At 42.6% G+C, this 19,217-nt stretch overlaps 1 protein-coding gene across 1 annotated transcript in view; it reads right to left on the minus strand.

The window, feature by feature from the left end:
* The window catches only part of LOC133110142 (equilibrative nucleobase transporter 1-like), a 124,848-nt gene that overhangs the window by 96,068 nt on the left and 9,563 nt on the right, over positions 1 to 19,217 (minus strand). The window lies entirely within an intron of this gene.

The raw sequence follows: 19,217 nt of genomic DNA on the forward strand, positions 1-19,217 counted from the left end.
AGAAAGGGCAAAAACACCTCACCGGGAACCAGGGAAAATGATAAGCCCAGGACCTGAAAAACCGATCCGTTTTAAAATGTCGATTTTTTTCAACTGAAATTAATAGGAAATGGGCCAAATATGACATTTTATTTCAAACTGTAATCAGGTATGCAAATGAGCTGTTACTGAACCGACAGTGTAAAGCAATTTGTGCTTGGTCTACATCAAAGTAAATTGGCATTTATATAGCGCATTTATCCAAAGCGCTGTGCAATTGATGCTTTTCTCACATACCAACGGCAATTAGCTGCCATGCAGGGCACCAACCAGCTCGTCAGGAGAATTTAGGGGTTAGGTGTCTTGCTCAGCGACACTTCGACACACGACACACAACACTTTGACGCACCCAGAGCGGGAATTGAACCGGCATGTCAAGGTGGGAGGTAGTACCCGGTGGGTCCACCAGAGGGCCGAGGATCATTAGTTCCACCTGTTCCTCATTAACTCCTGGGGAATTACCTTCCCCAAGAGTATTTAAAGCCAGTGCTGACTCCCTTCAGTGCTTTTGTGTTCAACGTTCGCACTTGCACAAAGCCGGTAAGACACCAGGTAGACTCTGTACTGGTAGAGTCAGGTACGGTGTTGGTTCATTCATTAGAACTCTCTGAGACTACCAGAAAATAGGTAAGGAAGGCGTTCGGTTGTGGTGTTTGTTCACTGACGCCTTCCTGAACGGTTTTCATTTATTCCTTTTTGTTTGGGGCTCGTGTGAGCCGGTGGTAGAGGGACGTTGTCCCCGGTATTGTATTTTATATTGTGTTTTTCTTCCTGAGCTGCGCCTCATGGGTTTTTGTTTTGTGCCTAGCGGTTTTTGCTAGGTTGTACTTTTATTTGGGAAATTCACTATTATTACTCAGTGCTCACTTCCCAGCATTATTTTTGGTCTGTGTATTCGCCCTGGAGGGTTGTTTTTATTTTCTACAGCCGTTTTTTGGGCTTAATTTCTGTTCTTTCCAATTACCGCCTACAGGTTAGTTTCTGTTCCTCTCTGTGTCCCGAGAGAAGGTCTTATTGTTGTATACCACTTCCTGTACTGTGAGTTTGCCTTCAAGGGTTGAACCTCAGTCGCTACTGGCCCTCCACCCTGCCCCTACCCTACACGGCAACACTGGGACAGCCATTTAAACGATGGTAATTCTGTGAGAAAGCATAGAAAACGCAATAACTATGCTATAATTATTTAATGTTACTCCGCAGCTTTTATTTTGACAAAAAAATCACAGGATGTTTAGACCCGTACAGTACGTTCTGTACAGGAAGTCTAATTATTGCATTAATTAGCATTAAAATAAGCAAAATTCTAACTTCCAGTATAAACTACTGGTGAGTTTTAGTCAATTAAGTATATTAAAATAAAACGTAAATTCTTATAAATATTATAAAATTATTATGAAACTAGTCTTGCACTTGACTAACCAGAAATAGCGGAGAAGCCAACTGTTTACCTTTGGTCCCCTGAAATGAAGGGACTATGTATAATGACGTATGTAATTCCTTCACGGATTACTTGATATGGATGTAAATACTCAAATTAAAGCTGACAAATTAAAATAATGAATATAACCTCATTATTCATTGTTTAATTTCAAATCCAATGTGCTGGATTACAGAGCCAAAACAACAGAAATAGTACCACTGTCCAAATACTTACGGACAGCACTGTAGTTGCCACCCTAAATGAAGTCCTCAGCTGCCACTCACCCAGTCCTGTCACCCAATTTGCCATCTAGACTAATATGAAAGTACATTCTGTTATTAATTTTAATCATATCTTAAAATTTTAAACTTTGATTATACAGTGCATCAGGAAAGTATTCACAGCGCTTCACTTTTTTCACATTTTGTTATGTTACAGCCTTATTCCAAAATTGATGAAATTAATTTTTTCTACCCACAATACCCCCATAATGACAATTTTTGCAAATTTAGTAAAAATAAAAAACTAAGAAATCACATGTACATAAGTATTCACAGCCTTTGCCATAAAGCTAAAAATTGAGCTCAGGTACATCCTGTTTCCACTGATCAACCTTGAGATGTTTCTACAGCTTAATTGGAGTCCATCTGTGGTAAATTCAGTTGATTGGACATAATTTGGAAAGGCACACACCTGTCTATATAAGATCCCACAGAGTGGACAACTATCTCTGCAGCAATCCACCAATCAGGCCTGTATGGTAGAGTGGCCAGATGGAAGGCACTCCTTAGTAAAAGGCACATGGCAGCCCGCCTGGAGTTTGCCAAAAGGCACCTGAAGGACTCTCAGACCATGAGAAACAAAATTCTCTGATCTGATGAGACAAAGATTGAACTCTTTGGCGGGAATGCCAGGCGTCATGTTTGGAGGAAACCAGGCACCGCTCATCACCTGGCCAATACCATCCCTACAGTGAAGCATGGTGGTGGCAGCATCATGCTGTGGGGATGTTTTTCAGCGGCAGGAACTGGGAGACTAGTCAGGAATGAGGAAAAGATGAATGGAGCAATGTACAGAGACATCCTGGATGAAAACCTGCTGCAGAGCGCTCTTGACCTCAGACTGGGGGCGACGGTTCATCTTTCAGCAGGACAACGACCCTAAGCACACAGCCAAGATATCAAAGGAGTGGCTTCAGGACAACTCTGTGAATGTCCTTGAGTGGCCCAGCCAGAACCCGGACTTGAATCCGATTGAACATCTCTGGAGAGATCTGAAAATGGCTGTGTACTGATGCTCCCCATCCAACCTGATGGAGCTTGAGAGGTGCTGCAAAGAGGAATGGGCGAAACTGCCCAAAGATAGGTGTGCCAAGCTTGTGGCATCATATTCAAAAAGACTTGAGGCTGTAATTGCTGCCAAAGGTGCATCAACAAAGTATTGAGCAAAGGCTGTGAATACTTATGTATTTTTAATAAATTAGCAAAAATTTCAAAAAAACTTCTTTCATGTTATCATTATGGGGTGTTGTGTGTAGGATTTTGAGAAAAAAAAATGAATTTATTCCATTTTGGTCAATGTTTTAGGCAGCATTTCTACTCACTGATTACTGACTGATCAAATGTAGTATATTTATTATGTTCTTCTGTTAATGCACCTTGCCAACATTGCCAAAGTCAGCAGTCTTGCTCCAAGCAGCTAGCAGCCCATGCGTAATGATGCTAAATGCACACATACACTTATTGTAATATTGGCCAAAATGTCTTGTTCCTTGCTGGAGTCCAGGATACCATTGAGCTTAAGTGCCCGATGACCCACAGATGCATAACACCCCCCTACATCAAAGATCCACCATCAAATTATTTCACCTTCTTTCCAACACAAGCAACTCACCACTGGTGCTGTTCAGAACACATGGCTTAGACAGTACCCGAGTCGTCGGGTTTTACTATTTACTATTCATGGAATTGATGAATTGATGTTTGCTCCTAAACATTTTAAGAGCAAAACATTACAAAACATTGCAATTTCTTTTTTGCAGGCTGTGTTAAATAATTCGTTTTTTAATCTTGGGCTCCTAAAAACTAGCTTGCAGGACTTATGGAGGAAGTCCTAACGTCCAGTATTTATTTATATATATATATATATATATATATATATATATATATATATATATATAGAGAGAGAGAGAGAGAGAGAGAGAGTTGTTGACGGCAACCCACAAAAAATTAAGAAGGAGGGGGCACAGCACGCCAACAAACTGCCAGTTAATTTCCCCTACTAATCGAGGCACTTCAAGAAACCAGAGAGACGTGTCTTGGACAGGTTCCCTCGTTCACACCACCGGCCATCCATCATCAAAGTACCATCACTGGTACAGCCGGTAGCTGGCAAACCGGTCAGGAGATGGAACTTCAGGAAGGCGAACTGGCGGCAGTTTATGGCGGAAACGGAAAGAAGAACTGCTGGTCTCCTGGACCCAGAAGCAGTTGATGTGGATGCTGCATACGCCGCCTACTGTGAAGTCCTCCTCAGGGCAGCAAAGCACAACATTCCACGTGGCTACAATAAGAACTACATCCCGAGCTGGGATGAGGAGTGCAGCTGCCTGCTGCGCCAACACCAGCAGGCAAGCTCCAGGGAAGAAATGGACGCAACAGCAACAACCCTACTGCAGAAGCTGGACGACACCCGAAGGGCCAGGTGGACTGAAGTAGTGGAAGCTATCGACTTCACCCACTCTAGCCGGAAGGCGTGGCAGACCATCAACCTGCTCTCAGGGAGAAAAACAACCCAGGTGTCCAGTGACAGCAGATGCCATTGCTTCCCAGCTCCTGAAAAATGGTCGCTTCCCTGATGCTGACAGAAACGTCACACGATTGACCTCGTGTGAGGTATCGTCTCTCTCCAGGGCAGCCAGCGTCGATGCTAACCTCTCAGGAGACTTCACAGTAGCCGAACTAAGTGCAGCAATCAACAAACTGAAGCCGGGCAAGTCATCAGGTCGAGACAATATCCACCCAGAGTTTGTCATACACCAAAGTGAAAGAACATCTTACTGGCTATGCTCATTCTTCTCATCATGCTTCCGGAGGTCCAAGCTCCCAAAGACCTGGCGCCGTGCTTCCGTCATAGCCTTGCCAAAGCCGAACAAACCCGCCGAAGACCCGAAGTCCTACAGGCCCATCTCTCTGCTCTGTGTCCCATATAAGATCCTGGAGAGGCTGATTCACAGCTGCATCGAGCCAGTGGTGGACCCACAACTCCCACCGGAACAAGCCGGCTTCCGCCGAGGCAGGTCAACAGTGGATCAGGTAACGCTACTCACTCAGGACATCGAGGACAGCTTTCAGGATAACGAAAAAGCTGGAGTAGTATTCCTGGACCTGACAGCCGCCTATGACACCGTGTGGCACCGTGGACTACATCTGAAACTGTTGAGAACAATCCCGGACCGGCACATGGTGAGATTCATTATGGAGATGCTATCGAACCGTAGCTTCATCCTACAGACCAGCGATGGCCAGACCAGCAGGCTCAGAAAGTTGAAGAACGGTGTCCCGCAAGGCTCCGTCCTCTCACCAATGTTGTTCAATATATACATTCACGACCTGCCAGATACAACATCTACCAAGTATGGCTATGCGGACGACTTGGCCATCATGCTTCGACGCCCAACATGGAAGGCGATGGAAGATGGCCTCAACCGAGACATGGGCATCCTGGCAGACTACCTCCAGAAGTGGCACCTTCAGCTCAGCATGGGCAAGACAGTGTCTGCAGCTTACCACCTTAACAATCGGGAAGCACAAAGGGAACTGGACGTGCATGTTGGCAACAACCGCCTGGAGTTCCAGCAAGCCCCCAAGTACCTCGGCGTATGCTTGGACCGGACACTGTCCTACAAGCAACACCTGGATGAAGTGAAGGCCAAGACAACAGCAAGGGTCTCGCTCATCCGCCGCCTGGCGGGTTCGACTTGGGGAGCTTCCCCCCAGACCCTACGCATATCCACGCAAGCCCTGGTCTTACCCGTAGCAGAATACTGCGCCCCAGCCTGGAGCAGAAGTCCACATGTGAACAAGGTAGATACGGTCATCAACAGCGCCCTCCGTATAGTTACTGGTTGTCTGAAACCCACCCCTGTGTCCTACCTGCCAGTCCTAGCTGGAATCGCCCCAGCCAGTCTCCGACGGGATGCGGCTACCCTCGCCCTGGCAAGAAAAGCCCAGAAGCACGACTGGCACATCCTACACAAAGCCACAACAACACCGGCACCACCATGCAGGCTTAAGTCTCGCCATCCCTACAACAAGGCAGCACAAGAGATGCTACAGTCTATCCCTGAGGACTTGTCCAGAGACGCCTGGCTGGCAGCATCCTGGAAACAGACGTGGGAGATGGCTGGGCCCTCCCGCATTCAACGATACATCCGGGACCCAGGAGGCGGTGTAAAAGGAGAAGACATGCCACGCCATCTATGGACCTCACTGAACCGTCTGCGCTCTGGCGTCGGACGCTTCAAGTCATCTCTGAAGAAGTGGGGCCTATCGGACAGTGCGGCATGTGAGTGTGGCGAGCCTGAACAGACTGCCGAGCACATAATCACCGGCTGCCCCCTATACAGCCCACCCTCAGAAGCTGGCCTTTTCGACTTAGGACCGGAGACGAGGGCGTGGCTGCATGACACTGAGTTGGCCATCTGACGATATACGAAAGAAGAAGAAGGGCGAACCCAGATTCTAAAATTAGACGGTTGTCTCTGTTCAGTCAGTGCCCCGAGGCTGCCGTTCTTTCCATCAGCCTACCCGCAACGCGAGCGGACCTGTGGGGGGTTACGTCTTCGGTGCAGCCCTTCTTCGTTTGTAACTCGGTGCTATGCTGAGCAAGACAACCTGACCTTCCTGCTATGACCGTTGCTCTGTCATTAGCGCAATCACGGCCTGAGGTTAGAACTTCCCTTCCTGTTAGTCGGGCCGCTACGGCACCGAAGTCTACATTGTAGCGCAGTTTTGACATGCTGTTACTCGGGAGAGACGCGATGTCGAACGGGAATAACTACTTGAACATCCCGAGCAAGGAGGCTCCTCTAAGCACAAGTTCTGCTGAAGAGACGGGCAACTCGCCGGCGGACGATGAAGACGAAAGGGGGGTGAGGAGTGCTAAACACTCGTGCTGAGGTCCTCCCCGGTGCCTAGAAGGCGCGGGCTGTCACTTTTACATCAGTAAAAGAACTCAGACTGGTGATCTCTGACTCTCCCCCGACGGAGAGGGAGAATAACCGTCACCGTCTCCGCCCTGCGCCATAATGATACCTTAAAGAGCGGAGGACGGATCGACTCTCGTCTGACTCATCACAGCTGACAGCGTTATTAATGAGCGGAGCAGTGATTGCCACCAAATTACAATAATTACGTGAAATGCTGCTTCCGCTCCGACTGTTACAGGCCGAAAAGCTATGCCACTGCCCCTACTATCGGAACCTCTCTAGTATTATTTTCGGCCGGCAAAACTCTTAATGCAGAAGCAAACCACCAATTTAAGCACAAAACCATTGTCAGTTTAATTATTTAGATTATAGTTTTATTTGTGCAGGTAGTCAAGGGTTTGGCTCTTTCTGTGACATCTTTCAGCTGCTTAAAATCCGCCCATGGTTCTAAGGCAAATGGTGCCTACTTACTAGGCTACAATGGCACATTATTTTCATCATGACCCTGGTCCAATGCGGAGTCCTCCCAAGTCTGATGTTGCGGCCCTGCCGCAGCCTCTGCCTGCCCGGACACACTCCCCGGGGTCGCCGACGCGATCGCGTAGATCCCTCGCCCCTTCATCTCGTCAGTGCCCCTTTCCCAGGGAGATGATCTCTACTTCCCATTGCAGGCCTATAAAGGAGCCTGTCCCTTCTCAATCTCTTCCCCTTTTCTCTCCAACAACCCTTATAGTGGGTGATTCGATTACCCGGAAACTTCGGTTTGCGAATGCAGCTACACACTGCTTTCCTGGAGCAACGGTCCCCATCATCCTGGGTAAGCTACCGGGCCTGATGCTATCGCTCCCGTCATCTATTAGCTGGATTATTGTACACATTGGGACAAATGACACCGCTCGCCAACAGTCAGAGCTAACAAAAAAAGATTTCAAGGACCTTTTTAAGTTTTTTAATGACTGTGGAAAGTCCGTCTTTATATCTGGTCCTTTGCCTATGCTGGGGGGGAGAGCAGAACGTTTCAGCCGAATCCTCGGTCTTAATACCTGGCTCCAGTCCGCTTGCAGAACAAATAACATAGGTTTTATCGAAAATTTTAACCTATTTTGGAATCGGTTCTCCTTTTTTACGGTGGACGGAATCCATCCAAACAAGCTGGGCTCACGTGTGCTTGCTGCAAACATTCTACATGCTGTGCACTGTGCCAATGATTATGCCCGACAATCAAATCGGGACAATCCTTTCCCTTCCAGGGTCAAAACACAGCCTATTGATGTGATCCCCCCCCCTTCTGTTCTAATGTGTTTACTGCAGGTATCCCTATTCCTGTTCATGTGACCAAAAGGCCTAGATTGTCTGACCCCTACCGTCGTGATAGTCAGGCTTGCCGTGGTATGCGAGTGCTCTGTCCAGTTGCACATATCTTAAATTCTCCCTCCCCCAGTGTCGATTCGGCTGTTACTCAACAGGTAAACCTTCGCATGGCTCTAATAAATGCAAGGTCAATAGTAAATAAAACATTTTTATTAAATGACTTTTTTATCTCCCGGGGATTGGATTTTATGTTTATTATGGAAACCTGGCTCCATGCTGACGAATATGCACCTTTCTCTGAACTCCTTCCCCCTGACTGTTCATTCCTCAGCTCCCCTCGCACCACTGGTAACGGTGGAGGCATAGCCTCAGTGTTCAGATCTAATCTCATATGCCGACTGTGTCATTCCACACCGAGTTACTCTAGTTTTGAGTTGCAGCTCTTTGAAATGAACCTGTCCTCCCCGGTGCTCTGCGCTGTTGCTTATCGTCCACCAAAATGTAACACGGACTTCATTAATGATTTTGCTGACTTTTTGTCGGGGATCATGGTTAAATATGACCATATTTTAATTTTAGGTGATTTTAATGTCCATGTGTGCTGTGAATCAAGACCTTTAACCAGGGAATTTCTGCACTTAATTGATTCTTTTAATCTCATCCAATCTGTATCTGGCCCGACACATGAAAAGGGACACACATTGGATCTTGTCTTATCGTTTGGTCTATCTGTTTCTGTAAATGAAATCTGTACAACAGCATGTATCTCAGACCATTTACCTGTCCTGTTTACATCTTCTATCCCTTGCTCGGGAATCAAATCACGCGCCTCCGCACACCGTTTGCGCTCGATCAACCAGTCGACCGCATCACAGTTCTCACAGTTTTCAGCGTCTACTCGATTTGTGCACTGGAACTGTGCTCTCAGTGCTGAGGAGCGTATCTCCATGTTTGATTTTACATGTTCTGAAATACTGGATTCTGTTGCTCCTTTTAGGCTTAGACGCACCAAAGCACTTTCAGAGCCGTGGATTAATGATTCCACTCGTTCTCTCAGACGCGCTTGCAGGCGCGCTGAGAGAAAGTGGGAAAAGGATAAACTCCATGTCTCTCTAGAAATCCTGCGTAGTTGCCTATCAGACTACCAGAGAGCTGTTAAAACTGCCAAAACAGAGTATATATCTACCTTAGTCTCCAAAAACACCCACAAGCCTCGGGTTCTTTTTAATGTTTTTAATTCCCTTATTAACCCCCATGACGTATCCCCCATCATATCTTCACCCACACTCTGTGAAAATTTTCTTAAATTTTTCATTGAGAAGGTCTCTACTCTTAGGCTAGCCCACACGAGTGTTAACACATTGAGTGTTACCATTGACCCTGCTCCATCTCTGTGCTCTGCCATTTTTGACCAGTTTGAGCCTATATCCCTCCCTTCCCTCTCAGATATAATTAAGCATCTGCGGCCTACATATTGCCCCTCAGACAGCATCCCCTCTCGTCTTCTCAAAGAAGTTTTTGATTCAGTTGGTGCTAGCGTATTATTGCTAATCAATACCTGTCTCAGTTCAGGATGTGTCCCAGCTGCATTCAAACATGCTGTAGTGCAACCACTGCTCAAAAAGAAAAATCTTGACCCCTCGGTTCTCTCTAACTTCAGGCCTATCTCCAAGTGACCTTTTTTGTCTAAAGTATTGGAGAAAGCAGTTTTTATTCAGTTACAAACAGTTTAGATAAAAATGACATCTGTGAAAAGTTTCAGTCTGGTTTTAAACCTCGGCACAGTACTGAAACTTCCCTTTTACGAGTTTTTAATGATCTGATAATAACTACAGACTTCGGTGGGCCTGCTATCCTGGTGCTCTTAGACTTGACAGCGGCATTTGACACCGTGAATCATGAGATTCTTTTATCTCGCCTTGAACACTGTGTGGGTATTAAGGGGGCTGCCTTGGAGTGGTTTCGGTCGTACCTATTGGACAGGAGTTTCTCTGTCCATGTGGGAGATTACTCCTCAGATACAGCCCCACTCACTTGTGGAGTCCCCCAGGGCTCTATTCTAGGTCCTATTTTATTTTCTTTATACATGCTGCCCCTGGGGTCAATTTTCAGGAAGCATAACCTTTCTTTCCATTGCTATGCTGATGATGTACAGATTTACTTACCTGTAAAATCTCAATGCAAGAAGTCACTGCAGCTTTTACTTGCTTGTCTTAAAGACTTGGACTGGATGGATGTTAACTTCCTGCATTTAAATGAAAATAAGAGAGAGGTCATTATGTTTGGACATCCAGCTCAATTGGAGGACATTGTTGGTGCTTTGGGCCCCCTGGCCCCCAAAAATATTCCTGCTGTGAAAAGCCTTGGTTTCACCTTTGACAGTGCCTTTAAACTTGAGAAGCAAATTAGTGCTGTTGTCAAAGCTGCCTTTTTTCAGTTAAGACAAATAGCCATGGTCAAGGCCTATCTTTCTCAAAAAGATTTGGAAAGAGTGGTCCATGCTTTTATAACATCTCGGCTGGACTACTGCAATTCTCTATATATAGGCTTAGACCAGTCCTCTCTCTGCCGTCTGCAGCTAGTGCAGAACGCTGCTGCCCTCCTTCTGACTGGCAAAAAGAAACGGGAGCATATTACACCAGCACTTCCATCCCTACATTGGCTTCCTGTCCGTTACAGGATAAATTTTAAAATTTTATTATTTGTTTTTAAGGCAATGAATGGTCTAGCACCTACGTACTTGTCTGAACTCCTCAATATGTATACCCCAGCTAGATCACTTAGATCATGCAATCAGCAACTTTTGGATGTCCCTATGTCGAGGAGAGCTAGGAGTGGTGACCGGGCCGTTGAGGTAGCTGGCCCCAAGTTGTGGAACAGCCTACCGCCACATATTAAATCTGCCCAAAACATAGATGTTTTTAAATCCTTGTTAAAAACCCACCTTTTTAGTGAGGCCTTTATGTCAGACATAAATGGGAAATCTAGATGTCTTTCATTTTATTTCATTTTATTTCATTTTATTTCATTTTATTTCATTTTATTTCATTTTATCTCATTTTATTTCATTTTATCTTTCATTTTATTGCCTGGTTTTGTACAGCACTTTGGTCAACCATGGTTGTTTTAAATGTGCTTTATAAATAAAGTTTATTATTATTATTATTATTATTATTATCATTTCATTTATGTTTTAACACTTAAACTTGGGACTTGGGCCCCACTACCATTATATCTGTCTTATTAGAGTTCAGCAAGAGGAAGCTGTGGGTCATCCATTCCTTTATGTCTATAAGACAAGCCTCCATCTTTGACAGCTGGAAATCTTCCTCAGGTTTGACTGACAAATACAACTGGGTGTCGTCTGTATAGCAGTGGAAGTTAATGCCATGTTTGCGAATAACTTGTCCCAGGGGAAGCATATATATAGAGAGAAGAGTAAGGGATCCTTGTGGTACTCCATATCTGACCCTAGATTGATAAGAGGAGTCATTGTTAAAATGCACAAATTGATATCAGTCGGATAGGTATTATCTAAAGCAAGAGAGAGCCTGCCAACAGAGGCCTACAAGATTTTAAAGTCTATCCAACAGGATGAGGTGATCAACTGTGTTGGATGCAGCACTTAAATCTAGAAGCACTAGTACAGAGATGTAGCCACTGTCAGAAGCTAGGAGTACATCATTGAGTACTTTGACCAGGGTTATTTCAGTGCTGTGGAAGGGTCTAAGACCAGATTGAAAAACTTTCAATTTATAATTGGGGTTCAGAAATCAACAAAATTGTTTTGAACCTTTTCTAGTATTTTATAAAGGAACAGGTGGGCCTGTAGTTAGACAAGTCATTCACATCTAAGTTTGGCTTATTAAGAAGGGGTTTGATGACTGCAAGTTTAAAGGTACAATATGTCATTTCAGACTTCTAATGGTCAAAAGAGGAATAGCAGCAACACAAACCTTCAAACCACAACACTGTTTATCCCCCCCTTCTCTATAAACGTGCTGTGGCAACTAGAACCAATTTTCAACCAATGAACTTTAATTATTGTACAGTTATACAATGTTTTAGTGCAGAGTGTTGGGCCATCAACTGTATATTTTGAAACCTGAATTTAAGGGCGATAAACAAAGGCATAGGGTGAGTCAACACGTCAGTGAGCCTTTTTCAATGATAGACAATGTTTTAACACAAAAATTGTACCTATTGTACCTTTAAGAGCCTGTGGTATGTGTCCAGATGCTAAAGAAGTATTGACAATATGTAACAGTGGTGTTCCAATCACTTGTAGTAGCTCCTGCAATAGCTTGTGTATAAGACAAGTAGAATATTTTTAAGAATTAACTATGGTATTAAACTTATGAGATCTATTGGAGCAAAAGAGTTCAGATAGGCCACTCGTCCTTCTGAAGATTCTGCATCCATGTGTTGAGTAGATATAAGGGCAGACCCTGGTGGTAGAAGAAATTTTAATCTTGACCCTTTATAATTTTGTCATCAGAGAACTTCATGAAGTCATTGCTACTAAATATGAGATATTGAAATACTAGATATTGAAACACAGGAATCAACATGATTCTTAGTAAGTCTGACAACAGTGTTAAACAGGTGCCTGGGATTGTTTCTATTTTTGTCAAGGGGAAATATGAGGAACATGCTGTGGAGAGGGTATGTTTAGAGGTTAGTAGGCTGTCTTTCCAGACATGGAGGAATACCTAAATGGTAAATGGTTGGAATTTATATAGCGCTTTTATCCAAAGCGCTGTACAATTGATGCTGCTCATTCACCCATTCATACACACACTCACACACCGACGGCGATTGGCTGCCATGCAAGGCCCCGACCAGCTCGTCAGGAGCATTTGGGGGTTAGGTGTCTTGCTCAGGGACACTTCGACACAGCCCAGGCGGGGGATCGAACCGGCATCCCTCCGACTGCCAGATGACTGCTCTTACTGCCTGAGCCATGTCGCCTTAATCCCATCCGGGTGTGCGTACTTAACTAATAGGCATGCTCGGATTGCCAATACACAGGTAAATCAAGTTATCTGACTGAAATGAACGGCATGTAGGCAGCGCCTGATGCAATACTAGCAGATTCCTGTCAATTCTCCTGTTTTTTCCCAGCTTTCTACTGTCTACTGGTGGTCTCCCATTTTGTTGTTTCCCCAGGGAAACTTCTGTAAGCCCTCAAAGTTTATTATGAAAATTCATCATGAAGGGATCAATTGGTTTTGTCTGTTTGTTTGATGTAATGAAGTTGCCAGATTGCATTTTTTAACATAATCCACAAACAACACTCATGCCATCTGGTTCAAGATTATCTGCTAACACTTGGCAAGTATTGTGCTTCTTGAAAAAAGATAATGCTATGTGCCAATTTTGACGTACTTGAATTCCCGCACACAATTACTGGCTCTCTTCCCTCTTTGTTACATGAGGAGTGATGAAATGGGATATCAATCTGGCTATATACAAAACACCATTATGAAAATACCATTTAGCCAGTACTACAGCTTGCACGCCATATGCTGGCCGGAAAATAGAGCCACTGAAGATTTGACTTTGTATAGCAGGAAAAAGTTATCTTCATGTGTGGGATCTTTTATTTTCATTTAATTTGTCAAGGTAAGTACACATTTTTGATTGTTTAATGGTTTTACCTCTGTAATGGTCTTCAATTGCTTTGGACTGAATGTATGTTTTATGTTTTCATGTTTTATTTACATTATTTTAATCTTTGTCATAGTGCCTTAAATGACTTTGCAATCAGGGTTGATTTGGCAGAAGCACCATCACATTACTGGGGTAATTCACGATTTTCTCTGATTAGCTGACGTTTTCAATGAAATCGCACCAACAAGCAAAACGCACCAACACGAAAACAATTTTTATTTATTTTATTTTTTACATAAGATATGGTGGAAAAAACAAAGAAATAAGCGGTCCCACAGCTTCACACCAAACTAAATGGAGATATTGTTTGACGTGGCGCTGAATAAAGAAATATTATTTTCCAGTTTTTGGGCTACGCTGTTCAACAAAACCAAGAAAGAACTATGGTTAAACATCGCTCCAGCACACAGAGAAATCGTCAGTTTATGAATATCATTTAAAAGGCAATTAGGCAACATGTTCAATAAAGTGCAACATGCATCCTTCATAATTTAAAATTTTATTATTGGCATGAAAACAGTGCCATTAATGTGGTATTTTAGTAATATTATTAGCCAACTGTAGAATTATTAGTGTACATATTGCTTAACAGATCGAGATGTTACTCAGAGCAACAGCTGATTGCGGTCGTAACAGTAGTGGCCACTAGCGGATTGAGCTGACAACTTCGCTAAGGTATAGAGTGGTATTACGAACGACGTAGCGTTAAGAAGGCTTCGGGATACGCACCCCAGAATAATAACATCTTAATATAAGCATACGTTTTAGAAGCATACGTTTTAACACTTCAAACAGCCCTGGGTCGGTGTGACACTTAAGGTATTAATTTAGTAAAATAACCTCAACTAATAATTATCACATCAGTAAAACGGGAAAAACGACCGATCTTATCTGTCAGTAAAGAAATATAACAATGAAGGCCCAGCAGCTGGCAGTCACTTCCTGACGGCACATCAGTCTGTTAATGAGCCTCAGTAAAACCATCCCTCAGAAACTGGAACAAATCTGTGCTGTTGTACCTGAAAGATGTTCTACCTAAGATTCATGTTTTTGGTTGTTTCAGTGACCTGAGTGGTAATTAAAGCGGAACTGCACACTGCAAATCCCAATTCTGCTGCGAATACCTTCCCCCCTCCTGACACTTGCCTCCCTCAGCTATCCCGAATCCAACACCACCTCCGAAGGCTATGTTATTTGGTTATGTAACTAGCTGGCTATGTAACTAAGATATGATTCAAATGTCTATGCTTCCTACTGGAGTCTTTTGGTACCATATAGTATATATGTAGTTGTATTTATAGTATATATGTAGTTGTGCAAACAACAAATAGTTACTGCTGAAAAATTAAGAATATATGTATGCAAATTTGCGGTTGCCCAGCAGATCTCGAGGGGGAGCACCAAATGAAACACAAGACCACTTTAAAACCCAAGATATAACCATATAACCCATTTCTTATCTGTAGTAAGTAGGCTAATTTTCCAAATCCAACAGCTTTAGTAAACACACCCTCATCTACTATTGGTTTTGGAGCTTGAAACTTATCTGGTGCTTTTACCTTTTATAAACAGTACATCTAGATTACTTAACATTATCCTTAATATAAATAAATGTACTGGTCAGGGATTACTGTTAGCATGTAAAGAACAATTGTTCAGACCCACAGCGGGAGATCCCCCCCTTAAAAGAATCCCTTTTGAATTTCACACTGTCAAAACTGACTTTTAACAGCATCCTTGCACAAATCGTCAATGACTTCAAATTCAGACCCACTTTTGTGTTTCGTTGATATGTTTATCTGTATCTCACGCCTTTTGCCTCTTCCTTGGTCGTTAGTTAAGTAGCTAGGGATCCCAACCAGTTGACAGCAGGGGTCCCTCTACTATTTCAGGGTGTCGGGGTTTGGCTCAGAAGAATTTCAACAAGTAAATGCATAAATCTGGTGCTCTTTGATATGAACAATGAAAGTTTACATTAAATATTTTGAAATCTTCTACTTCTCCCTAATGAAGTCCTTTGTTGTCTTGGCAGTGTGTTTTGGGTCATTGTCTTGCTGTAGGATGATGTTCCTACCTATTACATTCTGTCTGCATTTCTTTGTAAGTTGGCAGACTGAATGTTTTTTCATGAGTTACATTATAAATAAAGATTAGTGAGCCTACTCCAGAAGCAGCCATGCAAGCCCAAGCTGTGACACTTCCTTCACTGTGCTTCACAGATACGTTCGTATGTTTTGGATCATGAGCAGATCCAAAGTCTGACTTGGATCATGAGCCAAAGTCATTTGGGGCAGAGCTGGGAAGTGGCATTCCATGAATTTTACCATGACAGGTTAAATTGCTGTAACATTCTTCAGTCTATTTATGACTGATGAAAGTAGAAAGACTTATAACCTTCAACTTTCTCCAAATGAAACACAAATTATCATATCAAAGTCATGTCATCTATGCGTACATCAATTAATAACATGAATTGTTCCTTTTATAGTTTGTTGTGTTTTTTTCAACCTTCTACGCAGGAAAAGTGCAATAGAAGTCAGAATTCCTGCGTGTGAACTTTAAGCTTCTTTCACGAGAAGCAGTTGTCTGATGTCTCACAACAATGGCAGCACCCATGAATGCACACATTGTAAAATAGTAATCCATCAACTAAAAGGCTATGCAAAGTATTTGTTCCTGCATGACATTAGAATAGAACATATTGTCATAGTAAAGCCTGTTCTGTGTGCAAATTGATGTCAAACAATGTTGTCAATGTTATTAGTTGGCTGATTAGGGAAGATTATCTCTGAAAGTTATCTTCTCTGCATAAAAGTTACATTTGGGGAATTGTAAAAAATACCAAAAAACATCTGAAACCATTTGTAAATATACAATTTACTGACTTTTTCAGATGAGCAACCAATGTAGCTAGTTAACGAGTGGTATAATTTCTGCCGTTGTGTCACTGCAGAATGTAGACAGGTTATACACTTGCAACATAAACACCACCAGTTTTTCATGGTCAGCCATGTTGTTTGTTTACTTCAGCAGTTGAGTTGACTTGAATCGTGGGGAAACCATAGAGTGCATAACGCATTTTCTGTTCAATGGTATAACGTTACAAGGCTGGAGAGTAGTCTCAGACAGCCCGCCCACAGTTACATTCTCAATGGCTGTCAGAAATGTCAATCACAGGAGTACGGACAAAATCTGTGCTTAAGTCAATCAAACTCAATTGTCTTCAGCGTATAGCAAAAACAAAGAATTGACATTGCTGTTCCAATACTTTTGGAGGGGACTGTATGTCAGAGCATGTACATACAGTGTACACAAACGTTACATAAAAATACAACATAATTACGAAACGCCTTGTGGCTTTATTGAATATCTCAATTTCTAAGTCAAGTACCAACCCACAACTACTTTATATTTGTGCACAAACCTGATGGAAACACAATATGGTTAAGATGTCGACAGGAATTCAAATTCCACACGAGTTTTCCAAAAACTGCACCCAGATGTCCTCAAGTGTCCCCATATCTTTCCAAATACAAAACATCTGCATATATATTTGTCCAGACATTAAAACAGCTTTTTTGATACAAAATGTAAAGACAATTAACCTTCACATGCGTTTTATTCACATACACAAGAGTATGTTTTTATAAAGAATGCCAAGATATCCAGAAACCTCTCCAAATCTTTCTAACCGGCCCTAATGCTTTCTAACCAAATTGCATCACGTTTACTTGGAGCTTTATTTCAAAATTAGTTGACCGGAGCCCTGCTAGCCCCGTTAGCCAGTACAATTGGGGGTTTATCTTTACGAACACAGCAATATTCCTAAACTGTCCATCACCTGAATATGACACATTATACCTTGTTGGAAAGGGTAGGAAACACTGTAAAAGAAGCTTACCATGTTTTCCATTAGTTCGGTACTGAAATGGCCTAGCAATGCATTTATTCAACAATAAGAAGTAGTTCAAGACAGCATTTGCTATGGTATAGTCCCTGCAAAAATAAAAACGGCTGAACAGATTACGAAATGAACTTGAACATCAGTCTGTATTGATTAAGTTGCAAAACAACCTTATTTCTACCAAACCGGAAATATATTGGCTGGACGTGGAATGAAAGTAAGCTAAGAAAATAAACAATGTGTTTATTCATGCAACTTCTGAATTGTATTCTTTTGTTCTTTTATTGGAATAAGATTATTTGACATAGAGAAACAGTATCAAGGATTGTTAGAATATTCCAGACTGCATGGCGAGGGGGAGGCTGGAGTTTTATTGTCCTGCTTTGCAAGTAAGAGGCTGATAAACATCTAACCTGCTGTTCTCACTAGTGGAGAGTCTTTTTAACAATCTAGTATTGCCATTTTGTCGTTTTATTACATTGCATGTTTTTGTACGTTATAAATATGAAGGCAACAATAATTTGAGATGTGATGACTCAACCACTAAGGGGCAGATTGGATAGGGTTAAGAAGCAAATAAGCTTCAATGCTGTATAGAAGTTTGGAGTACTGCCTCCTTCAAAAATGTACACAAAGAAATATGGCCGCAAGTATTTCTATCTATTGTGTTCCTCCTATTTATTCCCTTATTCCTTTTATTCTATTAATCTCTGCTGCCATGAGACTGAAATTTCCCCACAGGGGAAATAAAGAGCTATCTATCTATCTATCTATCTATCTATCTATCTATCTATTTATCAGCTAATCAAAATTCAAGACTTGGTGAGAATTGCCCAATAGGCAGTGCAGCGTTCATATATCAACCTTTTGAGTGCTTGAATAAGAATTAAAACTGGTAAGAGTCATAGGCCAATCAATAAGCTTACCAAAATAAATAGTTTGAAACATCAGTAAGAAGACAGAGTGGACTGGTTTGCTCAGTAATTGAAATGGGGTTTGGTAGGCAAAGAAAGACCTCTACAATAGATGACAAAATAATTTTCACCATAATGAAGAAAAAAGCAGAGGAGCAGAGTTCTGGAAAAAGGTATTGTGGACAGAAAAGATCAAGATTGACTTGTATCAGAGTGATGGCAAGAGCAAAGTGCGGTGGCTAGGGTTAGGGTTAGGAATTGCCCAAGAACCAAAGCATCCCCCCTCATCTGTGAAAAGTGGTGGGGGTGTTATAGTGTGCATGGCTGCCAGAGTTCTGGCTCACTTGCCTTCGCTGATAATGTAACTGCTGAAAGCAGCAGCATAATTATTTCTGAAGTATACAGAAGTTTGTTATTTGGTCAAGTTCAATCAAATACCTCCAACCATCCCGCTTCATACCACAGCAAGGCAATGATTCCAAAGCAGTGTTCTCTTTCTTATTGTTTAGTCTATTGTTGGACCCCCTCCCACAACTCTTTAGGCAGAGTGGAAAAGTGTCGGAAACTCGCATTCCGCTGTTGTTTGTCGTAGAGATTATGAGATTTTTGGCGGGGAATGAGGTGTCTTACGAAGTTCTTTGTCATGGGGATTGTTCCCCGCTGTTCCTTTGGTTATATTTGGTTTAGAATTTTATATACAATAAAAATAAAAATAAATCATAATGACTTGGTTGTGTTATTTGTTGA

The sequence above is a fragment of the Conger conger genome, chromosome 14 (genome assembly GCF_963514075.1).
Source record: "Conger conger chromosome 14, fConCon1.1, whole genome shotgun sequence".
In the NCBI taxonomy this organism is placed as follows: Eukaryota; Metazoa; Chordata; class Actinopteri; order Anguilliformes; family Congridae; genus Conger; species Conger conger.